Genomic DNA, 27,759 nt, shown 5'->3' with positions numbered 1-27,759 from the left:
GGCGCTCCGCCGCGAATACTCGCGGCTCCGACTCCGACTCAAATTCCTTATATTAAGCGGCACTTGTTGTGATTTTCTCTTGATATGGGATCGTATCACTGAATTAGGCAATGGGTTTCTGCACTTGCATAGTAAAGTGGGCGGCACACATTATGATTGGATGTTACATCACATGCCACATAGCAATACCTGTCAATCATGCCAGCTTGTATTCGATTGGCTTGCAGCCCTTTCTATTTAGGTGTTTAGCATTCATTCCCCTAATCATGTTTTTTTTTTAAAACCACAGAGCACAGTCCATCTATACCCCTTGAGGAAGCGACAGCGAAAAGTGCGTCGGGGCCTGGACTACATTGATCTGTATACAAATGGCAGTTGATTGTTCCTTGGTAACGCTCTCCCTTATGCACTGTGCACTTTACATACCTGTATAGTGAGATTTTCTCTTGCAGGTAGCCTGGGAGTGTTTGGGATTATCTGCAATTATTTATTGACAAAGTTTATGTAGTCCTTGTTTTTTGTCCTGTGTCTGTATAGCCACATATACATGTATTTTATTATATTTTGTAATTGTACAATAAACTCGTTATTAGAAGCTGTGTAGTGTATTTTTAGAGGTTAGCTATATAGAGGGACAAACGCTATTGGAACAACTAATTGCAACGGGTGTGATATACCTAGGAACTTATCGAAGGACCGCGCTGCTATTCACTGGTAACGGAGCCTCCTTAGCTCCAGCACAGAACCATTCCCTCCCTCTGGACATGGAAAAAGGACCATCAAGCTGCATGAGTTGGCATCTCTCCTAGTGAAGCTCCGACTTCCTCCGTATATTAAAATAATTTATTATACTTACAGACGAACACCTGTTTCAAAGCATATAAAATCACAAACTGCATGCACAGTACCGCCTGACCCCGGTTTCGCTTATGCGCTTCTTCAGGAGCGAATATCTTCACTATGCAGTCAAGACCTTTAAAACACTGCCATAAACCCACCCATTCCCTCATTATCCAATTACATACAACCCACCACTAAAAATGTCACATATATAAAAATGTATAATAATAATAATTAATAGGTCACTGTCATATATTATTATCTATAAGAACCACTAAACCTATATCATTTGAGTAATTTTCTCATTTGATCCTATTCCTTTCAGCCCTTAAAGTTTGTACACAGCACAGAAGCACAGATCTCCATTCACTAAAGGTATCTCGTCACGTGACCCAACATGTGATGAGGGGCACATGACAAAATACACCTTATCAGCACTTAGACACACCCCTTACAACCAAAAGTCCTTGTACATGGCATGAATATTCATTCACTAAAAGTATCTTGTCACATGGCTCATCATGTGATGAGGGGCACATGACAAGGTACACCCTATCAACACTTAGACACACCCCTTACAACCAAAGGTCCTTTACCACATTTGAAGATGTGGCTACACACTCTTTCAACCTGGTAAAAAGGTTAAACTAAACAGGATTTTAAATCGCATTCAATATTTAGACCACTGGGTTGGAGTGTATCAAGATTGTACACCTACTCGACTTCTTTTTTATTATTATTTTTTATTAATATTAAGGAAAATATCACTTGTGAAAGCATAGGAGTAATCTACGTACTGGAGTGCCCTTGTGGCCTCCAGTACGTGGGAAGAACTAGCAGAAAACTTAAAATAAGAATACAAGAACATGTCCGCAAAATTAAGAAGGGAATTGATACTCACAGCGTCCCGTTACATTTTAAGAAACATCATTACAAAGATCCGAGGGGTCTGCAGTTTGTAGGGGTGGACATATTGGTTAGTTAGGACATATTGGCGAGGTGGAGATCTAATTGCCAAAATGAATAAAAAAGAGGTCGAGTGGATGTACAATCTTGATACACTCCAACCTAGTGGTCTAAATATTGAATGCAATTTAAAATCCTGTTTAGTTTAACGTTTTTACCAGGTTGAAAGAGTGTGTAGCTGCATCTTCAAATGTGGTAAAGGACTTTGTCATGTGCACCTCATCACATGATAGGCCAAATGATGAGATACTTTTAGTGAATGGAGATTCACGTTGTATACAAGGACCTTTGGTTGTAAGGGGTGTGTCTAAGTGCTGATAAGGTGTATTTTGTCATGTGCCCCTCATCACATGATGGGTCATGTAACGAGATACCTTTAGTGAATGGAGATCTGCGCCGTGTACAAACTTTACGGGCTGAAAGGAATAGGATCAAATGAGGAAATTACTCAAATGATATAGGTTTAGCGGTTCTTATGGATAATAATAGATGACAGTGACCTATTTATTATTATTATTATACATTTTAATATATGTGACATTTTTAGTGGTGGGTTGTATGTAATTGGATAATGAGGGAATGGGTGGGTTTAGGGGAGTGTTTTAAAGGTCTTGACTGCATAGTGAAGATATTCGCTCCTGAAGAAGAGCGTAAGCGAAACCCGGGTCGGGCGGTACTGTGCATAAATAAATTATTTTAATATAGGGAGGAAGTCGGAGCTTCACTATGGTTGCGATCCCTTGATATAAAACAGGAAACTACTGTGGAGGAGAAACGCCAACTCGTGCAGCTTGATGGTCCTTTGTCCAGAGGGAGTGATGGTTCTGTGCTGGAGCTAAGGAGGCTCGGTTACCAGTGAATAGCAGTGCGGTCCTTCGATAAGTGCTTTGGTTTAATTTGTGATTTTTTTCCCCACATCACAGTAAGGACCTGCAGCTCGAAAATGCAGCCACGTACCTGAGTAGTTTTTATCTTGATTTTGGTGTGATATACCTGTTGCCCCAAAAAAACTGATTGAGGGGTGTGATATACCGATAATATACTTTCTAACATAGAAAGTATATTGTGCATTTGTATTGTGCAGCAGTTGTGTGCGGTTCTGCTGCGATACCGCAGCTATATATAGGGACAAGCGCTATTGGAAAAACTATTTTCAACGGGTGTGATATACCTGTTGCCCCCCAAAAAACTGATTGAGGGGTGTGATATACCTTCTTCCACAAAATACTAATTGAGGGCTGCGACATAACTGTTGCCCCAAATAAACAGGGTGGTGTGATATAACTGTTGTGGCAAAAAAAATAATTGAGGGGTATGATATACCTACTTCAACAAAATACTGATTATGGGGTTTGATATACCTGCTTCCACCAAATATTGATTGAGGGGTGAGATATACCTGTCTCTACAAAATACTGATTAAGGGGTTTGATATACCTGCTTCCACCAAATATTGACTGAGGGCTGCGATATACCTGATTCCACAAAATACTGATTAAGGGTAATGATATACCTGCTTCCACCAAATATTGATTGAAGCTTGCAAGATACCTGCTTCCACAAAATACTGATTAAGGGGTTTGATATACCCGCTTCCACAAAATATAGATTGAGGCCCTTGATATACCTGCTTCCACAAAATACTTATTAAAGTGTGCAATATATCTGTTTCTACCAAATATTAGTAGAACCGACAATAAATTCTCAACCAGTGAGAAAACCATATGTGAGAATTAACTCAATGAATCCGAAAAACAACAAAACACATATGCAAAAGTAATATATTTTATTAAATAGTCACATAAGGACAACAATAAAGACAATAATGGATAAAATTGATGAACAAAAATAGCAGTAATGTAATGGCACTGTGGACCAGCGCAACACCAAGGTTCCAGATGATGAAACTATCCCCCAAGCGTACGTCCACTCTTGGTCTACATAGACCTAATGGCTAAAATATCTGAGATAAAACATCTCATAAACCAGACCATAGAGTGGCGTCAGCTTAAAGACATAAATAACACCATGCTAGCCTCATTCTAAGTATGGGTGGGTGCAGTGTGCAACAGGATTGTTAGCACCAAGTGGTATGATAAATCACAAATTGCACTCAGCACCCAGATATGCAACCAGCATGAAAACATACATAAATGTATCAATAGTAACATTCAAAGGGGAACTAACCTGGAGACCTGAGTGAGCGCACCCCTAGGGGGACATGAATTTCGCCACATGTGTCCAGGGTCTCGACCACCCCATATAGTGTATCCAACATCTCAATATGGATCCTTCCAAGCGAGACCTCACTGTTAACAGGCATAGGGCACACAACTCCCAACTCGTAACGTACACAATCACGTCATGCATCCCGAATATGACACGAAATAAATCAAAACCTGTTAAAATACAAAAATATAAACATTAAAATAATGTAGCAGTTAAAACCAAACAAGTCCTGGGCATTAGACCCAGACCAGGAGCAGATGAAACACAAAAACACCTATTAGTCTGAACCAAGGGCACAGAGGAGCACACCAACAGAGCATGATTATTAAAACTAAAAGAGAGGAATCCTAGAGAACGGGGGATGGAAGTTGCACCATCTACAAAAATGGCGCAAAACTATTCCCCTCATTCAGCCCAAACGGTACAACTGTATTTAACAGGAATATCCACTTAGTTTCTTTTTGGGCTAAAGTTTTCTTCCAATCTCCTCCTCTCGGGGAGATCAGCACCCGATCCACACCCCTAATTCTCAGTAGGGTACTGTCCGAATTATGTTTATCTTTGAAGTGTCGTGGCAAGGTCTTTAATTGCATAACATCTTTTTCTTCTCTTGAAGCTTCAATGGCCAGTACATGTTCCCTAACCCTTCTTCTTAATTGCCGTGATGTAAGTCCAACATAAATGAGGTTGCATGGGCATATGGCCCAATACACAACCCCAATTGTTGAGCATGTGATAGTGTGTGTGATCTTGTACACTTTATCACCTGCCGCATTATGAAAATGAGTTGCTCTGTCCATATTAGTGCAGGCAACGCATTTCCCACATTCTTTACTCCCCCATGGTGGCCCCTTGTTACCAAACAGCCCCCCTTCCTTTCGGACATAAAAACTGCGGACCAATTGGTCACGCAAATTCTTAGCCCTCCGGAACGTGGTTGAGGCATGTGGGGGTATCACTTCCTGTAATTGGGGATCAGAGGTCAGTATGTTCCAGTATTTACTTAATGCTGTATTCACTTCTTTCCACTTACTGGTATATCCTGTGATGAACCTAATCTGTTGCGAATCTTGTTGAGTGTGTTTTCTATGTAGTAAGTCGCTTCTCCTTGAAAGTCGTGCACGCTTGTAAGCCGTCTCTATACATCGGTTTCCATATCCTCTCTCTTCAAACCTTCTTCTTAGGTCCTCCGCCTGTACTTCAAATAGACTGTCAGATGAGCAAATCCTGCGCGCACGCAGGAATTGCCCCACCGGAATGCTCTTAATCAAATTACCTGGGTGTGACGAGCCTGCGTGTAATAAGGCATTCACTGAGGTACCCTTGCGATATAGGTTGGTACCCAACTGTCCATTGGCATCCACCTGGAACATCACGTCCAGGAACTCAATGTCCGTACGGGCCACCTTAAATGTAAGTTTGATGTTTTTAGAGTTATTATTCAACACCTGGATATAGTTCTTAAATTCCTCCTCCGTCCCCTGCCAGATAATCAGTATGTCATCGATATATCTACCCCAGTATTGGACTTTACTGGACTCTGGCAGGGGACTGGATTGGAGGATGTCCCTCTCCCACAGCCCCAGGAACAAATTTGCATATGAGGGAGCACCTGCCGCCCCCATTGCAGTGCCCTGGAGCTGTAGGTAGAAGGACCCCCCAAAAAGGAAGAAATTATGGGTGAGAACATAATTGAGAAGGATTAAAAAAAAATCACACTTCTCCTTACCCATAACTGTGGTCCTCAGAAAGAATTGTGTGGCTTCCAACCCATCATGATGTTTAATTGAGGTATAGAGGGACTCCATGTCGCACGTAGCGATCAACATATCAGGTTCCAAATGTATACCCTCCATTTTTTCTTAAGATGTCCGTCGTGTCCTTTAAGTGAGTGGGTAACCCCTCCACCAGTGGCTGTAAAAAATGGTCAATGTATTTACAGACGGCATCATTTAGGCCATTCACCCCCGATACGATGGGCCTACAAGGGGGTTTCATCGCATCCTTGTGAATCTTAGGCAAAAGATATAGGGTTGGAATCACAGGGTGATCAGGCAACAAGTGGGAAATCTGTTTCCTGGAGATAACCCCTTGTTCAAACCCGGACTGCAGGATAACCTCCAAATCCTGCTTAAACTTTATTAGGGGGTTAAATGTTAATTTCTTATAACAGTCGGCATTTTGTAACTGTCTCTGCACCTCTTTCTCATACATGCGTGTGGGCCATATCACAATGTTACCGCCTTTGTCAGCCTGTTTTAGGACCACATCATCCCACTTCCCAATCTGTTTCAATGCTTGTCTTTCACCGAATGTGCAATTGTCTCTCCCTTTTTGGTCAGAGATATGTGAAAGTTCATTTTCAACCAGTTTCACAAAGTAGTTCACATTGGAATATAACGACAATGCTGGGAAGTTTTTTGACTTTGGAATCAGGGATTTGGGGAACTCACCAGATTTTTCAGCAAATTCTTGTTCCTCCAATAGTGCAATTAAATTACTTAGTGCTTCCTGTTCCATTTGTGTAGCAAACTTAGGATCCTGTCTCTGATAATAAATCTTTTTGAAAATGAGGCGTCTGGCAAACAGATGTAAATCCTTCACTGTGGAGAAGTAGTCAAATATACAGGTAGGTGAATACGATAATCCTTTCGCCAAAAGTGACATTTGATCATTAGTCAACACATGATCAGACAAATTGATTACCTGTAATTGGCGTCAGCCATCTTGACCCCTCCTCCCGGCAGGCTGCTTTACTGTCCCAGGCTTACGTTTATTATCCCTCCTCGGGTATCTGCGTGTATCCTGACCAGATGTACTGCCGTCTTCACTTCCAGATCACGGTCTGTTTCACTGTCTTCACGTACATCAAGAAGTGAAGACGGCAGTACATCTGGTCAGGATACACGCAGATACCCGAGGAGGGATAATAAACGTAAGCCTGGGACAGTAAAGCAGCCTGCCGGGAGGAGGGGTCAAGATGGCGGACGCCAATTACAGGTAATCAATTTGTCTGATCATGTGTTGACTAATGATCAAATGTCACTTTTGGCGAAAGGATTATCGTATTCACCTACCTGTATATTTGACTACTTCTCCACAGTGAAGGATTTACATCTGTTTGCCAGACGCCTCATTTTCAAAAAGATTTATTATCAGAGACAGGATCCTAAGTTTGCTACACAAATGGAACAGGAAGCACTAAGTAATTTAATTGCACTATTGGAGGAACAAGAATTTGCTGAAAAATCTGGTGAGTTCCCCAAATCCCTGATTCCAAAGTCAAAAAACTTCCCAGCATTGTCGTTATATTCCAATGTGAACTACTTTGTGAAACTGGTTGAAAATGAACTTTCACATATCTCTGACCAAAAAGGGAGAGACAATTGCACATTCGGTGAAAGACAAGCATTGAAACAGATTGGGAAGTGGGATGATGTGGTCCTAAAACAGGCTGACAAAGGCGGTAACATCGTGATATGGCCCACACGCATGTATGAGAAAGAGGTGCAGAGACAGTTACAAAATGCCGACTGTTATAAGAAATTAACATTTAACCCCCTAATAAAGTTTAAGCAGGATTTGGAGGTTATCCTGCAGTCCGGGTTTGAACAAGGGGTTATCTCCAGGAAACAGATTTCCCACTTGTTGCCTGATCACCCTGTGATTCCAACCCTATATCTTTTGCCTAAGATTCACAAGGATGCGATGAAACCCCCTGGTAGGCCCATCGTATCGGGGGTGAATGGCCTAAATGATGCCGTCTGTAAATACATTGACCATTTTTTACAGCCACTGGTGGAGGGGTTACCCACTCACTTAAAGGAACGACGGACATCTTAAGAAAAAATGGAGGGTATACATTTGGAACCTGATATGTTGATCGCTACGTGCGACATGGAGTCCCTCTATACCTCAATTAAACATCATGATGGGTTGGAAGCCACGCAATTCTTTCTGAGGACCACAGTTATGGGTAAGGAGAAGTGTGATTTTATTTTAATCCTTCTCAATTATGTTCTCACCCATAATTTCTTCCTTTTTGGGGGGTCCTTCTACCTACAGCTCCAGGGCACTGCAATGGGGGCGGCAGGTGCTCCCTCATATGCAAATTTGTTCCTGGGGCTGTGGGAGAGGGACATCCTCCAATCCAGTCCCCTGCCAGAGTCCAGTAAAGTCCAATACTGGGGTAGATATATCGATGACATACTGATTATCTGGCAGGGGACGGAGGAGGAATTTAAGAACTATATCCAGGTGTTGAATAATAACTCTAAAAACATCAAACTTACATTTAAGGTGGCCCGTACGGACATTGAGTTCCTGGACGTGATGTTCCAGGTGGATGCCAATGGACAGTTGGGTACCAACCTATATCGCAAGGGTACCTCAGTGAATGCCTTATTACACGCAGGCTCGTCACACCCAGGTAATTTGATTAAGAGCATTCCGGTGGGGCAATTCCTGCGTGCGCGCAGGATTTGCTCATCTGACAGTCTATTTGAAGTACAGGCGGAGGACCTAAGAAGAAGGTTTGAAGAGAGAGGATATGGAAACCGATGTATAGAGACGGCTTACAAGCGTGCACGACTTTCAAGGAGAAGCGACTTACTACATAGAAAACACACTCAACAAGATTCGCAACAGATTAGGTTCATCACAGGATATACCAGTAAGTGGAAAGAAGTGAATACAGCATTAAGTAAATACTGGAACATACTGACCTCTGATCCCCAATTACAGGAAGTGATACCCCCACATGCCTCAACCACGTTCCGGAGGGCTAAGAATTTGCGTGACCAATTGGTCCGCAGTTTTTATGTCCGAAAGGAAGGGGGGCTGTTTGGTAACAAGGGGCCACCATGGGGGAGTAAAGAATGTGGGAAATGCGTTGCCTGCACTAATATGGACAGAGCAACTCATTTTCATAATGCGGCAGGTGATAAAGTGTACAAGATCACACACACTATCACATGCTCAACAATTGGGGTTGTGTATTGGGCCATATGCCCATGCAACCTCATTTATGTTGGACTTACATCACGGCAATTAAGAAGAAGGGTTAGGGAACATGTACTGGCCATTGAAGCTTCAAGAGAAGAAAAAGATGTTATGCAATTAAAGACCTTGCCACGACACTTCAAAGATAAACATAATTCGGACAGTACCCTACTGAGAATTAGGGGTGTGGATCGGGTGCTGATCTCCCCGAGAGGAGGAGATTGGAAGAAAACTTTAGCCCAAAAAGAAACTAAGTGGATATTCCTGTTAAATACAGTTGTACCGTTTGGGCTGAATGAGGGGAATAGTTTTGCGCCATTTTTGTAGATGGTGCAACTTCCATCCCCCGTTCTCTAGGATTCCTCTCTTTTAGTTTTAATAATCATGCTCTGTTGGTGTGCTCCTCTGTGCCCTTGGTTCAGACTAATAGGTGTTTTTGTGTTTCATCTGCTCCTGGTCTGGGTCTAATGCCCAGGACTTGTTTGGTTTTAACTGCTACATTATTTTAATGTTTATATTTTTGTATTTTAACAGGTTTTGATTTATTTCGTGTCATATTCGGGATGCATGACGTGATTGTGTACGTTACGAGTTGGGAGTTGTGTGCCCTATGCCTGTTAACAGTGAGGTCTCGCTTGGAAGGATCCATATTGAGATGTTGGATACACTATATGGGGTGGTCGAGACCCTGGACACATGTGGCGAAATTCATGTCCCCCTAGGGGTGCGCTCACTCAGGTCTCCAGGTTAGTTCCCCTTTGAATGTTACTATTGATACATTTATGTATGTTTTCATGCTGGTTGCATATCTGGGTGCTGAGTGCAATTTGTGATTTATTATACCACTTGGTGCTAACAATCCTGTTGCACACTGCACCCACCCATACTTAGAATGAGGCTAGCATGGTGTTATTTATGTCTTTAAGCTGACGCCACTCTATGGTCTGGTTTATGAGATGTTTTATCTCAGATATTTTAGCCATTAGGTCTATGTAGACCAAGAGTGGACGTACGCTTGGGGGATAGTTTCATCATCTGGAACCTTGGTGTTGCGCTGGTCCACAGTGCCATTACATTACTGCTATTTTTGTTCATCAATTTTATCCATTATTGTCTTTATTGTTGTCCTTATGTGACTATTTAATAAAATATATTACTTTTGCATATGTGTTTTGTTGTTTTTCGGATTCATTCTACCAAATTTTGATTAAGGCCTACGATATACCTGCTTCCACAAAATACTGATTAAGGGGATTGATACACCTGTTTCCACCAAATGTTGATTGAGGCTTGCGAGATACCTGCTTCCACAAAATACTGATTAAAGGGTTTGATATACCTGCTTCCACAAAAATACTGATTGAGGGCTGCGATATACCTGCTTCCACAAAATACTGATTAAGGGGTTTGATATTCCTATTTTTTCCAAATATTGATTGAGGCCTGCGATATACCTGCTTCCACAAAATACTTATTAAGGGGATTGATATACCTGTTCTCACCAAATATTGATTGAGGCCTGCGAAATACCTGCTTCCACAAAATACTGATTAAGGGGTTTGATATACCTACTTCCACAAAATACTAATTGAGGGCTGCAATATACATGCTTCCACAAAATACTGATTAAGAGGTTCGATATACCTGTTTCCACCAACTATTGATTGAGGCCTGCGATATACCTGCTTCCAAAAAATACTGATTAAGGGGATTGATATACCTGCTTCCACAAAATACTGATTGAGGGCTGCGATATACCTGCTCCCACAAAATACTGATTAAGGGGTTTGATATACCTGTTTCCACTAAATATTGTTGGAGGCCTACGATATACCTGCTTCCAAAAAATACTGATTAAGGGGATTGATATACCTGCTTCCACCAAATATTGATTGAGGCCTGCGAGATACCTGCTTCCACAAAATACTGAGTAAAGGTTTTGATATACCTGCTTCCACAAAATACTGATTAAGGGGTTTGATATACCTGTTTTTACCAAATATTGATTGAGGCCTTCGATATACCTGCTTTCACAAAATACTGATTAATGGGTTTGATATACCTACTTCCACAAAATACTAATTGAGGGCTGCAATATACCTGCTTCGACAAAATACTGATTAAGGTGTTCGATATACCTGCTTCCACCAAATATTGATTGAGGCCTGTGATATACCTGCTTTTAGAAAATGCTGATTAAGGGGTTTGATATACATGATTCCTCTAAATAGTGATTGAGGCCTGTGATATACCTGCTTTCACAAAATACTAATTAAGGGGATTGATATACCTGCTTCCACCAAATATTTATTGAGGCCTGCGATATACCTGCATCCACAAAATACTGATTAGGGGGTTTGATATACCTGCTTCCAGTAAATATTGATTGAGGCCTGCGATATACCTGCTTCCACAAAATACTGATTAAGGGGATTGATACACCTGTTTCCTCCAAATGTTGATTGAGGCTTGCGAGATACCTGCTTCCACAAAATACTGATTAAGGGGTTTGATATACCTGCTTCCACAAAATACTGATTGAGAGCTGCGATATACCTGCTTCCACAAAATACTGATTAAGGGGTTTGATATTCCTGTTTTTTCCAAGTATTGATTGAGGCCTGCGATATACCTGCTTCCACAAAATACGTATTAAGGGGATTGATATACCTGTTCTCACCAAATATTGATTGAGGCCTGTGAAATACCTGCTTCCACAAAATACTGATTAAGGGGTTTGATATACCTACTTCCACAAAATACTAATTGAGGGCTGCAATATCCATGCTTCCACAAAATACTGATTAAGACGTTCGATATACCTGTTTCCACCAACTATTGATTGAGGCCTGCGATATACCTGCTTCCAAAAAATACTGATTAAGGGGATTGATATACCTGCTTCCACAAAATACTGATTGAGGGCTGCGATATACCTGCTCCCACAAAATACTGATTAAGGGGTTTGATATACCTGTTTCCACTAAATATTGTTGGAGGCCTACGATATACCTGCTTCCAAAAAATACTGATTAAGGGGATTGATATACCTGCTTCCACCAAATATTGATTGAGGCCTGCGAGATACCTGCTTCCACAAAATACTGAGTAAAGGTTTTGATATACCTGCTTCCACAAAATACTGATTAAGGGGTTTGATATACCTGTTTTTACCAAATATTGATTGAGGCCTGCGATATACCTGCTTTCACAAAATACTGATTAATGGGTTTGATATACCTACTTCCACAAAATACTAATTGAGGGCTGCAATATACCTGCTTCGACAAAATACTGATTAAGGTGTTCGATATACCTGCTTCCACCAAATATTGATTGAGGCCTGTGATATACCTGCTTTTAGAAAATGCTGATTAAGGGGTTTGATATACATGATTCCTCTAAATAGTGATTGAGGCCTGTGATATACCTGCTTTCACAAAATACTAATTAAGGGGATTGATATACCTGCTTCCACCAAATATTTATTGAGGCCTGCGAGATACCTGCATCCACAAAATACTGATTATGGGGTTTGATATACCTGCTTCCAGTAAATATTGATTGAGGCCTGCGATATACCTGCTTCCACAAAATACTGATTAAGGGGATTGATACACCTGTTTCCTCCAAATGTTGATTGAGGCTTGCGAGATACCTGCTTCCACAAAATACTGATTAAGGGGTTTGATATACCTGCTTCCACAAAATACTGATTGAGAGCTGCGATATACCTGCTTCCACAAAATACTGATTAAGGGGTTTGATATTCCTGTTTTTTCCAAATATTAATTGAGGCCTGCGATATACCTGCTTCCACAAAATACATATTAAGGGGATTGATATACCTGTTCTCACAAAATATTGATTGAGGCCTGCAAAATACCTGCTTCCACAAAATACTGATTAAGGGGTTTGATATACCTACTTCCACAAAATACTAATTGAGGGCTGCAATATACATGCTTCCACAAAATACTGATTAAGAGGTTCGATATACCTGTTTCCACCAACTATTGATTGAGGCCTGCGATATACCTGCTTCCAAAAAATACTGATTAAGGGGATTGATATACCTGCTTCCACAAAATACTGATTGAGGGATGCGATATACCTGCTCCCACAAAATACTGATTAAGGGGTTTGATATACCTGTTTCCAGTAAATATTGTTTGAGGCCTACGATATACCTGCTTCCAAAAAATACTGATTAAGGGGATTGATATACCTGCTTCCACCAAATATTGATTGAGGCCTGCGATATACCTGCTTCCACAAAATACTGATTGAGGGCTGCGATATACCTGCTTCCACAAAATACTGATTAAGGGGTTTGATATACCTGTTTCCATCAAATATTGATTGAGGCCTGCGAGATACCTGCTTCCACAAAATACTGATTAAGGGGTTTGATATACCTGCTTCCACAAAATATAGATTGAGGCCCTTGATATACCTGCTTCCACAAAATACTTATTAAAGTGTGCAATATATCTGTTTCTACCAAATATTGATTAAGGCCTGCGATATACCTGCTTCCACAAAATACTGATTAAGGGGATTGATACACCTGTTTCCACCAAATGTTGATTGAGGCTTGCGAGATACCTGCTTCCACAAAATACTGATTAAGGGGTTTGATATACCTGCTTCCACCAAATATTGATTGAGGCCTGCGAGATACCTGCTTCCACAAAATACTGATTAAAGGTTTTGATATACCTGCTTCCACAAAATACTGATTAAGGGGTTTGATATACCTGTTTTGCCAAATATTGATTGAGGCCTGCGAGATACCAGCTTCCACAAAATACTGATTAAAGGTTTTGATATACCTGCTTTCACAAAATTCTGATTAAGGGGTTTGATATACCTACTTCCACAAAATACTAATTGAGGGCTGCAATATACCTGCTTCCACAAAATACTGATTAAGGTGTTCGATATACCTGCTTCCATCAAATATTGATTGAGGCCTGTGATATACCTGCTTCCAGAAAATACTGATTAAGGGGTTTGATATACATGATTCCTCTAAATATTGATTGAGGCCTGCGATATACCTGCTTCCACAAAATACTGATTAAGGGGATTGATATATCTGCTTCCACAAAATACTGATTGAGGACTGCGATATACCTGCTCCCACAAAATACTGATTAAGGGGTTTGATATACTGTACCTGTTTCCACTAAATATTGTTTGAGGCCTACGATATACCTGCTTCCAAAAAATACTGATTAAGGGGATTGATATACCTGCTTCCACCAAATACAGGTCCTTCTAAAAAAATAAGCATATTGTGATAAAGTTCATTATTTTCTGTAATGTACTGATAAACATTAGACTTTCATATATTTTAGATTCATTGCACACCAACTGAAGTAGTTCAAGCCTGTTATTGTTTTAATATTGATGATTTTGGCATACAGCTCATGAAAACCCCAAATTCCAATCTAAAAAAATTAGCATATCATGAAAAGGTTCTCTAAACAAGCTATTAACCTAATCATCTGAATCAACTAATTAACTCTAAACACCTGCAAAAGATTCCTGAGGCTTTTAAAAACTCCCAGCCTGGTTGATTACTCAAAACCGCAATCATGGGTAAGACCGCCGACCTGACTGCTGTCCAGAAGGCCATCATTGACACCCTCAAGCAAGCGCCACACGCACTCATGCAACCCCATGCCATCAGAGATGCAGGCTTCTGAACTGAGCGTTGATAACAACTTGGGTTGTCCTTGTCCTCTTTGGTCCGGATGACATGGCGTCCCAGATTTCCAAAAAGAACTTTGAATCGTGACTCGTCTGACCACAGTCTTCCATTTTGCCACACTCCATTTTAAATGATCGCTGGCCCAGTGAAAACGCCTGAGCTTGTGGATCTTGCTTAGAAATGGCTTCTTCTTTGCACTGTAGAGTTTCAGCTGGCAACGGCGGATGGCACGGTGGATTGTGTTCACTGACAATGGTTTCTGAAAGTATTCCTGAGCCCATTCTGTGATTTCCTTTACAGTAGCATTCCTGTTTGTGGTGCAGTGTCGTTTAAGGGCCCGGAGACCACGGGCATCCAGTATGGTTTTACGGCCTTGACCCTTACGCACAGAGATTGTTCCAGATTCTCTGAATCTTCGGATGATGTTATGCACAGTTGATGATGATAGATGCAAAGTCTTTGCAATTTTTCGCTGGCTAGCACCTTTCTGATATTGCTCCACTATCTTTCTGCGCAACATTGTGGGAATTGGTGATCCTCTACCCATCTTGGCTTCTGAGAGACACTGCCACTCTGAGAAGCTCTTTTTATACCCAATCATGTTGCCAATTGACCTAATTAGTGTTAATTGGTCTTCCAGCTCTTCGTTATGCTCAAATTTACTTTTTCCAGCCTCTTATTGCTACTTGTCCCAACTTTTTTGGAATTTGTTGACACCGTGAAATTTTGAATCAACGCATTTTTCCTTTAAAATGATACATTTACTCGGATCAAACGTTTGATCTGTCATCTACGTTCTATTACAAATAAAATATTGACATTTGCCATCTCCACATCATTGCATTCAGTTTTTATTCACGATTTGTATAGTGTCCCAACTTTTTTGGAATCCTGTTTGTACCTGCTTCCACAAAATACTGATTGAGGGCTACGATATACCTGCTTCCACACAATTCTGATTAAGCGGTTTGATATACCTGTTTCCACCAAATATTGATTGAGGGCTGCGATATATCTGCTTCCACAAAATATTGAATAAGGGGTTTTATATACCTGCTTCCACAAAATACTGATCGAGGGCTATGCTATACCTGCTTCCACAAAATACTGATTTAGAGGTTTGATATATCTGTTTCCACAAAATACTGATTGAGGGCTACGATATACCTGTTTTCACGAAATACTGATTAAGGGGTTTGATATACAGTACAGACCAAAAGTTTGGACACACCTTCTCATTCAAAGAGTTTTCTTTATTTTCATGACTATGAAAATTGTAGATTCACACTGAAGGCATCAAAACTATGAATTAACACATGTGGAATTATATACATAACAAAAAAGTGTGAAACAACTGAAAATATGTCTTCAAAGTAGCCACCTTTTGCTTTGATTACTGCTTTGCACACTCTTGGCATTCTCTTGATGAGCTTCAAGAGGTAGTCACCTGAAATGGTCTTCCAACAGTCTTGAAGGAGTTCCCAGAGATGCTTAGCACTTGTTGGCCCTTTTGCATTCACTCTGCGGTCCAGCTCACCCCAAACCATCTTGATTGGGTTCAGGTCTGGTGACTGTGGAGGCCACGTCATCTGGCGCAGCACCCCATCACTCTCCTTCATGGTCAAATAGCCCTTACACAGCCTGGAGGTGTGTTTGGAGTCATTGTCCTGTTGAAAAATAAATGATGGTCCAACTAAACGCAAACCGGATGGAATAGCATGCCGCTGCAAGATGCTGTGGTAGCCATGCTGGTTCAGTATGCCTTCAATTTTGAATAAATCCCCAACAGTGTCACCAGCAAAGCACCCCCACACCATCACACCTCCTCCTCCATGCTTCACGGTGGGAACCAGGCATGTAGAGTCCATCCGTTCACCTTTTCTGTGTCGCACAAAGACACGGTGGTTGGAACCAAAGATCTCAAATTTGGAATCAGATCAAAGCACAGATTTCCATTGGTCTAATGTCCATTCCTTGTGTTCTTTAGCCCAAACAAGTCTCTTTTGCTTGTTGGCCTGTCCTTAGCAGTGGTTTCCTAGCAGATATTCTACCATGATGGCCTGATTCACACAGTCTCCTCTTAACAGTTGTTCTAGAGATGTGTCTGCTGCTAGAACTCTGTGTGGCATTGACCTGGTCTCCAATCTGAGCTGCTGTTAACCTGCAATTTCTGAGGCTAGTGACTGGGATTAACTTATCCTCCGCAGCAGAGGTGACTCTTGGTCTTCCTTTCCTGGGGCGGTCCGCATGTGAGCCAGTTTCTTTGTAGCGCTAGATGGTTTTTGTGACTGCACTTGGGGACACTTTCAAAGTTTTCCCAATTTTTCAGACTGACTGACCTTTATTTCTTAAAGTAATGATGGCCACTCGTTTTTCTTTACTTAGCTGCTTTTTTCTTGCCATAATACAAATTCTAACAATGCATTCAGTAGGACTATCAGCTGTGTATCCAAAGCAAAAGGTGGCTACTTTGAAGAACCTAGATATGACATATTTTCAGTTGTTTCACACTTTTTTGTTATGTATATAACTCCACATGTGTTAATTCATAGTTTTGAAGCTTTCAGTGTGAATCTACAATTTTCATAGTTATGAAAATAAAGAAAACTTATTGAATGAGAAGGTGTGTCCAAACTTTTGGTCTGTACTGTACCTGCTTCCACAAAATATTGATTGAGGCCTATGATATACCTGCTTCCACAAAATACTGATTAAGGGGTTTGATATACCTGCTTCCACAAAATACTGATTGAGGCCTGCGATATACCTGCTTCCACAAAATACTGATTATGGGGTTCGATATAGCTGTTTCTACCAAATATTGATTGAAGCCTGTGAGATTCCTGCTTCCACAAAATACTGATTAGGGGGTTTGATATACATTTCCACCAAATATTGATTGGGGCCTACGATATACCTGCTTCCACAAAATACTGATTAAGGGGTTTGATATACCTGCTTTCACCAAATATTGATAGAGGCCTGTGATATACCTGCTTCTAGAAAATACTGATCAAGTGGTTCGATATACCTGCTTCCATCAAATATTGATTAAGGGGTTTGATATACCTGCTTCCACAAAATTTTGATTGATGTCTGCGAGATACCTGCTTTCACAAAATACCGTTTAAGGGGTTTGATATACCTGTTTCCACCAAATATTGATTGAGGCCTGCGATATACCTGCTTCCACAAAATACTGATTAAGGGGTTTGATATACCTGCTTCCACAAAATTTTGATTGATGTCTGCGAGATACCTGCTTTCACAAAATACAGTTTAAGGGGTTTGATATACCTGTTTCCACCAAATATTGATTGAGGCCTGCGATATACCTGCTTCCACAAATACTGCTCTTCTCTAGGGACCTAGGCACAGGGTCATTTTGAAAATGACAGGCAGAGGAAGAGGCAGGCTGTTCCGCCAGGGTGGTAGGGGTCAGGCAGGTGCTCGAGGCCGGAGCCTAAGTGGGAAGTTGGAGAATGCTTGTGCGATTACTTCAAAGGACTCACCAGTTAGTTGAGTGGCTCATTCAGCCTTCTGCTTCTGCACCCTCCTCATCTGTCACAATGGGGATTGGGGGAAACCCCCACCGTACAATGTCAGGGAAGAAATGAAAGCCACCAGGCCTGAAACCAAGGATAAGGGAGCGGGAAACCTCCTAGCACATGCCTAATCCTCACCCTCCTAACTGCATGAGCAGACCTAGAGGGTAGGGCAGCTCATGCTCAGGAAACCTGATGATCCCTGGTAGTAAGGTCAGGGCCAGAGATGACCTGTTCTTCTAAGACACGGAAGAGCAGGAGTCTTTGCAGGCCTAACAGCAAGGAGAAGAACAGACAGTAAGCAGAGGACAAACTCGACAGGTAAGTGTCCTGTGGCAGAATGACAACAGACCACAGGACCACAACGTCACTTTCCTGCCCACAACAACTAAAAGGAACAAGTCGTCCGCAGCACAACAACTGGATCCTGTGAAAAGCACTGAAGTCCAAACACACATTCTGGACTCAGGACCAACACCAAACACAGGAGCAGTAGTAACTGCCTGGACCACTATGTGGCAAGATACATGGCGGACCCAGACAGCAATGCTTAACTAAGTTGTAGTTCCCCCTCCAGGGAACCCCAGGGACCCCCTTCCGGAGGTACAGGGGAAATGTCAAACAACCATGCTGGACTACAAACACCAAATAGACCAGACATGGGACACCAAATGACATACAACAAACACCCTGTACATCACATACCATACTCAAAACAACAAGGGAGGATAGGTAAAGGAATAGAAACAAAGGGAAGACAAGGGGATGACATCGCAGATGACATCGATGTCAAACTAGGATGGCCCTCAGATAGCATCCAAGAAAGGAGCAAGCTCCTTCTCATACAAAGACAGACATAACAACAATCTCAGTCTCACAGCAACAGTATATGAAGAGACCTGAGACCACACCCAGCTCTACCTTGCTCACACCTTAACCCCGTGCACACCAGAAAGGAAGGGCAACAGCCTGAAAGGGAAAGCACACAAGCATGCAATACAAAAACACGTTGCCACCGGCAACCAGCATGCGCAGGGAAAGTGTCACGGCAAACCACTTCAAAGCCGTGACATCATCTTCTGTATCTGCACCCTCCTCACTCTATGTTGCGTGCACCCCCAAAAACACCACCACCACCACCATAGCCCCTCCACCCGAGTCAGAGGAATTATTTTCCCATCCATTCCCAGACCTTACCGATGCGCAGCAATTCTTGACATCGGATGAGAAAGAGGAGGTAGCAATGGTCGCCACCCAGCGGTCTGATGACAGTACCCAGATCAGCCCAAGGAGGGAGGTCCCCGCTGTTGCTGCCTACTCCGAGATCTCTAATGTCAGTGGTGGTGATGACGTGTCGATAAAAAGCAGACTGCAAATGTATCTGGAGCGAGCCATCCACCATGCACGGTCACTTCTGGTGCTCCCAGGACGCCGGCACATGGCTCCACAGTGTGGGCTTTTTTTAACGTGTCAGCTGCTGACAATAGTGTTGCCATCTGCAGCCTGAGCTGTCAACGCCTAAGTCGCGGTAAGCCCAACACTCACCGAGGGACGACCGCTTTAAGAAGGCATCTGGCCTTCCATCACCGAGCCCAGTGGGAGCAACTCCATCAGAACCCACAAAGCCACACTCCTGACGCTCCACATCCTGCTTCTTCTCCTTCTCCTCTCTCCTCCCATTTGTCCTCCACTCCACCTTCCACCGTGCTGTCGTCGCATTCATCTGGCAGAAGGCAGGCTTCCGTGGCCCAAATGTTCAAGCGTAAAAAGTTTATGACGCCGGATAACCCTCTTGCCCAACGGCTGACCACTGGCTTGTCAGAACTGCTAGCCCGCCAACTACTGCCATATAAACTGGTGGACTCGGAGGCCTTCAGAAAATTTGTGGCCATTGGCACACCGCAATGGAAGGTCCCCGAAAAGGAAATATTTCTCCCAGAAGGGCATCCCAGAGCTATATGGCCACGCTCAGCAGCAAGTGAATGTATCTCTGACAGTGTCGGTGCCAAGATACATCTGACCACAGACACGTGGTCTAGAAAACATGGGCAGGGAAGGTACATAACTTTTACTGCCCACTGGGTGAACCTTCTGACGGCTGTCAAGCATGTAACCCGTGGCTCCCGTGCATGCAGGCCTGCCTCTTTTTCTCCTCCTCCTACTCCATCCTCCATCTCCTCCTCGGCTGACTCCTCCTTTTCCTCTGCAGTCACAGGCCGATCAGTGGCTAACCCCGCTCAATTTGACAGTTGGTAAAATGGTGTGCGACAATGGTGCCAATTTGCTGAGCACGCTGAAACAGGGCAAAATGACACCCGTGCCGTGCATGGCACACGTCCTGAACTTAGTCGTGCAGCGATTCGTTGCCAAAAACCCGGAGATCCAGGACGTCTTGCGGCAGGCCAGTAAAATCTCTGGCCATTTTAGAAGATCTTACACGGCCATGGCTCGCCTTGCTGATGTTCAGCGGCGACACCACTTGCCCGTCAGACTATATTCCAGTGGCCTACAGTAAAATTTGTATCCAGTGACCGCCTAATGTACCTCCAGCCACATAATCACAAGTTCTTTTCTGTCAGGTGAATGCCTAATTTTTGGGGCCTGTACTCTGGTGGCCTACAGTAAAACTTTTATCCAGTGACCGCCTAATGTGCCTCCAGCCACATCATCAAAAGTTCTTTTCTATGAGGTGAATGCCTAATTTTTGGGGCCTGTACTGGCCTGCAGTAACATTTGTATCCAGTCACCACCTAATGTACCTCCAGCCACATCATCACAAGTTCTTTTCTGTCAGGTGAATGCCTAATTTTTGGGGCCTGTACTCCGGTGGCTTAAAATAATTTTTTTCTAGGCTCCAGCAGGGCGCATTTTTGAGAGTTTCCCTTTAAGACGCATAAAAATGGCTTCTGATTAAAATACATATTTTTTTGTGGGAATTTTTGCCAATGATCCCCCTCTGGTATGTCACTGTCCATGTTGTGGGACTATTTGTGCACTTCTAGTAAGTATTTGGTGGCTCCAAATATGACCTGAAGGTTTTTCAGGTTCGCCTGCCATTAAAGTCAATGGGGCCCGCCACAAACCTGCGGTTCGTGAACATCGACCTGTGAAACGTCCAGGCCGATGTTTGTCCATCACTAATGGCAAACAGGTAGGCAACATTTAGGCTCATTTTTATGGGCAGATTTGGAGGAAAGACTTAGCCATGAGTATTTAATGACTGGCCTTGAAAGGGCATTCAAGGCCAGTTCTTTTAAAAATTTAGTGGCTTATAGCACAACAACCCTAGGTAATCTTAATTGGTGGCCTCCCTAGTATATTTGTGCCTGCTTCAATCTATCTCTGCTGCCAACCATAAACTTGTACCTTGGTATTCAAAACCCTAATCTAGTTGCAGGATACAGTAGCTAAAATAAAAGCCTTACTATTTTTATGTACCCTAAGCAAGATTCTCATTGTCAATGCTGTCCATAGTCATGTGACTTGCTTCTGCTTGCCTTCCCAACAGGCAACTTTTTGACCTTGATGATTGCTTTCCCACCTGACAGGTTCTTCTCTTCCCCTGATGGTGCCTCCTTACCTGCCAGGGGCCTCTCTTCTACTGATGATGCCTCCATTCACACTAGGTGGCTCTCTACATCCAATGGTGCCTTTAAACTCTTCAGGCACCTATCTACCCCTGTCAGTGGCTTCCCATCTGCTCCACTGCTTGATGGGAAATATATGTATATAGGGAACTGGTTGTTATACATTTGAATGCCACCCCAATGGATGTGCCATCAAAGAGATGCTCCATCAATGCTCACCTTCCTAGTCATTTCGCATGTAAAGACAGCGTAAATACAACTGCTCACATGAGCACTGTTACCTCATCAGCTGATCAGTAGGGTTTGGACCCCTGCCAATCTCATATTGAAGACCTATCCTAAGAAAACGTCATCAGTATTAACCCTTTTTCATTTTAGTTTTTTACTCCCAGCCCTCCCAAAGCCATCTATTTTATTTTTCTGTTCACATAGCTGTATAATGGTGTGGGACAAGATGTCCTTTCTAATGTCACTATTTATGGTTGCATACAATGCGGCGGGAAGCAGGAAAAAAATTATTAATGGGGTGAAATTGGACAAAAAACACAATTCCACAACAGTTCTTTGGGTTTAGTTTTTACGGCATTCCATATACCATAAAACTGACCAATTACTTTTTACTTTTACATTTAGACTTTTTTAGTCTCCATATTCTGACCAATATAGCTTCTTATATAACTTCAATATAGTACTTTTCAGTGATAACATTTTGGGGTGTGTACAACTTTTTGACTTTTTTTCACTTTTTATTATTTTTTTTTGTGATAGGAGAAGCGACTGAAAAATGACAAATCAGCCATTTTGACATTTTTTTTTTACGTTTTGACATTTTCTGTATCAGATTACATATTTTCTATATTTTAATAGCATAGGCATTTTTGCACGCCTGGATACCTATGATGTGTAGTTTTTATTTTATTTTATGTTTTTTATTTTTTTATTCCGTTTTGGGGAAAGGGTAGTGATTTGATTTTTTTTATATATTTTTTCATTTATAAAAAAAACATTTTACATAGGGAACTTTTAAGGGGTTGTCTCATCATGGACAATGGGGGCATATTGCTAGAATATGCCCCCATTGTCTTATAGGTGTGGGTCCCATAAAAGTGAATGGGAGCGCACCGCGCATGCGCGGCCCCCGCTCCCATTCATTTCTATGAGGCCGACGTAAATAGCTGAGCCAGCGCTTGGCTATTTTCGCCGGCCCCATAGAAAATGAATGGAAGGCTGCTGTGCATGCGTAATGCACCCTCCTTCACTTTCAGGACTCCGTTCTCGATATAGGTGCTGGTCCCAGCGGTATAAAACAGCAGGCTATGGCGCTTGCTCCGCTCAGGAGCAGGCGCCATCTTTAAAGTCCCGACCACCGACGTAAATAGCAGTATGGGGGTTGGGAACAGTGGCGTTGCGAGGGGGTGCGGCGGGTGCGGGCCGCACCTGGTGACACCAGTCCGATGGGGTGTCACCCGCCGGACCCAAGTTTCCAAAACCACTAGCACCCACCCACTTGTACTTGTGTCGCTGATTTGATCCTGTACTTGCCGGCAGGTTCAGTCACTTTGGCGTGCAATACCGCGAGACCCATGGCCTCCCGCGGTGGGTCTCGCGGGATCACGCGCCGCAGGACGGGATTGTGCGCCGAAGACACTGAACTTAACTGAACTCATGCTTGTGCAGCCGGCAAGTACAGACTGTACAGGATCAGCAACACAAGTACGGGGGGGATGGGGAGCAAACTACATAATGGAGGGCAGTGTGGAGGCACAATTACTTAGTGTGGAGGAAAATTACTTAGTGGGGGGCAAATTACATAATGGAGGGCAGTGTGGGGGTGCAAACAACATAATTTGGGGCAGTGTGGGAGGCAAAGTACTTAATGTGAGGCAGTGTGGGGGGCAAATTACATAATGTGGGCCAGTGTGGGGGACAAATTACTTAATGTGGGACAGTATGGGGGCAAATTACATAATGTGAGGCAGTGTAGGGTCAAATTACATAATGTGGGGCAGTGTGGGAGGAAAATTACATAATGTGAGGCAGTGTGGGGGGCAAATTACTTAATGTGGGGCAGTGTGGGGGCAAATTACATAATGTGGGGCAGTGTGGGTGGCAAATCACTTAATGTGGGGCAGTGTGGGGGCAAATTACTTAATGTTGGGCAGTGTGGGGGCAAATTACTTAATGTTGGGCAGTGTGGGGGCAAATTACATAATGTGGGGCAGTGGAGGGTATATTACTTAATGTGGGGCAGTGTGGGTGGCAAATTACTTAATGTGAGGCAGTGTGGGGGGCACATTACTTAATGTGGGGCAGTGTAGGGGGCAGTATTACTAATGAGGGCATTCTAGAAGGGAATTATTATTGGTGGGACTATGAGTAGCACTATTGCTATGGGGCACTATTATTTCTTCAGGATAGTATTTGTGGTATTGGGGCCGGGGCACAGCGAGCAGCAGGATAACACTGTGGGGACTCCAGGTTGGGGGATGATGATAGAAAAGTGAGGAGGCTAAGATGTCTGTGTGTCACACTCTGCAGAGACCAGGAGCAGCTCAAAGAAGTGTATGGACCAAAAGGAGAAGATGACAGAGAAGATCTACATTGGAGGAAATGTCACCTGGAGGCCCTGGATGTGAGAGGTATGTGCTGCTGTATAGCAAGTACAGCAAAATGCGGGGGGAGGGGGGGACTTAGAGAATTGGGCCATATTCATTGGGGCTGTATATATAGTGTATTTACAGTACAGACCAAAAGGTTGGGCACACCTTCTCATTCAAAGAGTTTTCTTTATTTTCATGACTATGAAAATTGTAGATTCACACTGAAGGCATCAAAACTATGAATTAACACATGTGGAATTATATACATAACAAAAAAGTGTGAAACAACTGAAAATATGTCATATTCTAGGTTCTTCAAAGTAGCGACCTTTTGCTTTGATTACTGCTTTTCACACTCTTGGCATTCTCTTGATGAGCTTCAAGAGGTAGTCACCTGAAATGGTTTTCACTTCACAGGTGTGCCCTGTCAGGTTTAATAAGTGGGAGTCCTTGCCTTATAAATGGGTTTGGGACCATCAGTTGCGTTGTGGAGAAGTCAGGTGGATACACAGCTGATAGTCCTACTGAATAGACTGTTAGAATTTGTATTATGGCAAGAAAAAAGCAGCTAACTAAAGAAAAACGAGTGGCCATCATTACTTTAAGAAATGAAGGTCAGTTAGTCCGAAAAATTGGGAAAACTTTGAAAGTGTCCCCAAGTGCAGTCACAAAAACCATCAAGCTCTACAAAGAAACTGGCTCACATGCGGACCATCCCAGGAAAGGAAGACCAAGAGTCACCTCTGCTGCGGAGGATAAGTTCATCCGAGTCACCAGCCTCAGAAATTGCTGGTTAACAGCAGCTCAGATTAGAGACCAGGTCAATGCCACACAGAGTTCTAGCAGCAGCCACATCTCTAGAACAACTGTTAAGAGGAGACTGTGTGAATCAGGCCGTCATGGTAGAATATCTGCTAGGAAACCACTGCTAAGGACAGGCAACAAGCAGAAGAGACTTGTTTGGGATAAAGAACACAAGGAATGGACATTAGACCAATGGAAATCTGTGCTTTGGTCTGATGAGTCCAAATTTGAGATCTTTGGTTCCAACCACCATGTCTTTGTGAGACGCAGTAAAGGTGAACGGATGGACTCTACATGCCTGGTTCCCACCATGAAGCATGGAGGAGGAGGTGAGATGGTGTGGGGGTGCTTTGCTGGTGACACTGTTGGGGATTTATTCAAAATTAAAGGCATACTGAACCAGCATGGCTACCACAGCATCTTGCAGCGGCATGCTATTCCATCCGGTTTGCGTTTAGTTGGACCATCATTTATTTTTCAACAGGACAATGACCCCAAACACATCTCCAGGTTGTGTAAGGGCTATTTGACCATGAAGAGAGAGTGATGGGGTGCTGCGCCAGATGACCTGGCCTCCACAGTCACCGGACCTGAACCCAATCGAGATGGTTTGGGGTGAGCTGGACCGCAGAGTGAAGGCAAAAGGGCCAACAAGTGCTAAGCATCTCTGGGAACTCCTTCAAGACTGTTGGAAGACCATTTCAGGTGACTACCTCTTGAAGCTCATCAAGAGAATGCCAAGAGTGTGCAAAGCAGTAATCAAAGCAAAAGGTGGCTACTTTGAAGAACCTAGAATATGACATATTTTCAGTTGTTTTAGACTTTTTTGTTATGTATATAATTCCACGTGTGTTACTTCATAGTTTTGATGCCTTCAGTGTGAATCTACAATTTTCATAGTCACGAAAAGAAAGAAAACTCTTTGAATGAGAAGGTGTGTCCAAACTTTTGGTCTGTACTGTTTGTATGTGTACCATGTATATGGTGTATTTATGTGTATGTGTGTTGGATATATATGGTGTATGTGTCGTGACGCCGCGGGTCCGCCGTTAAGTAGGGAACCTGTTCTTAAAAATTTTAATCCCACCCCTGACCCCCCCGTCGGCGATCTGTCAGCCCCCCTCCCCCACGTCAGCCTGGGGCAGTCGGCAGGCTCAGTGAAGAAAGTGAAGGGACGTTAGCAGCGCCGCCGTGGCAGGGCGGAGCTTGATGGAAGTCCCCTACGTGTCTCGTGCAGGGGAGGGTGACATCATTTTCTACCACACCAGCCCTAGCAATGCCAGTGGTTGGGAAGAGGTCGACCAACTGCACAGCCCCATTAAGTTTACATTACATGTCATTAAAAAATATATTACTACTGGATGGGCTTTAAAATATGTGAAGAGAACCTGAAAATCAACATGTATCAGCAAGTATTTTGATGAACTAGATTCCATAGTTTATACCACTATGAATATATTTATAACATTCATTTATGTTAATTATATTGCAATGACTACTGTGTAATTTGTTCTCAATAATTGTCATTGCTTCTATTATTAACCCTTGTAGTTCTTAGAAGTCCTCTGTCACAACCAACAAATACCTTTCATAAACTTTGCATAAATATGTATCAACAATTCCATACTACTTTGCTGCACAGTGTTCAGTTGCTTTAATATTTGGCACTGTGGCACTGGTAATTCATCGGTTATAGCATTATCCAAGAATATAGCAGTGTACTCGATTTTTGCATTGTCTCACTTCAGCAAGTACCATTTATCATGTAGATAAAGTTAATACAAGACACTTACTAATGTATTGCGATTGTCCATATTGCCTCCTTTGCAGGCTTGATTCATTTTTTTATCACATTATACACTACTCGTTTCCAGGGGTTATGACCACCCTGTAATTCAGCAGCGGTGGCAGTGCTTTCACAATATAGAGAAAAACGCCGGCCTCTCTGGTGGCCAGGATCGTGGGAGCATGCATAGACAAGCATGCGCAGTAGCTCCTGCCCCAACCACCCCATATCTGTGTTGCACTAGTAGCCATAACTCCTGGAAATTATCAGTGTATAGTGTGATAGAAAAATGCACACTCCCGTGGTTCCAGCCATCAAATAGGCCAATACCTTTTCCTATAGTGTGCAACCACAGCCAGCGCTGCTGGATTACAGGGTGGTCGTAACTCCTGGATAAGAGCAGTGCAAAATGTGATGGAAAAATCATGTTTGGAGTCATGAACTTATTGAGGTAGTTAAAGAAGCCAACATTGTTTGGATGCTCTTCTGGGATGTCCTCTTCAGGAGTTTTGTCAATGTATGGGATTTAAGATGTGCTTTGTGTGGCACAGCAGGGGAACAGCATTGACAATCATCAATTAGGGATCCAGAGGCATTTCAGCAGTCCATGTACAGTGGAGGAAATAATTATTTGACCCCTCACTGATTTTGTAAGTTTGTCCAATGACAAAGAAATGAAAAG

This window comes from Bufo gargarizans, chromosome 3 (assembly GCF_014858855.1).
Source record: "Bufo gargarizans isolate SCDJY-AF-19 chromosome 3, ASM1485885v1, whole genome shotgun sequence".
NCBI classification, from domain to species: domain Eukaryota; kingdom Metazoa; phylum Chordata; class Amphibia; order Anura; family Bufonidae; genus Bufo; species Bufo gargarizans.
The sequence above is the reverse complement of the archived record's forward strand: the minus strand, read 5'-3'. Positions refer to the sequence as shown.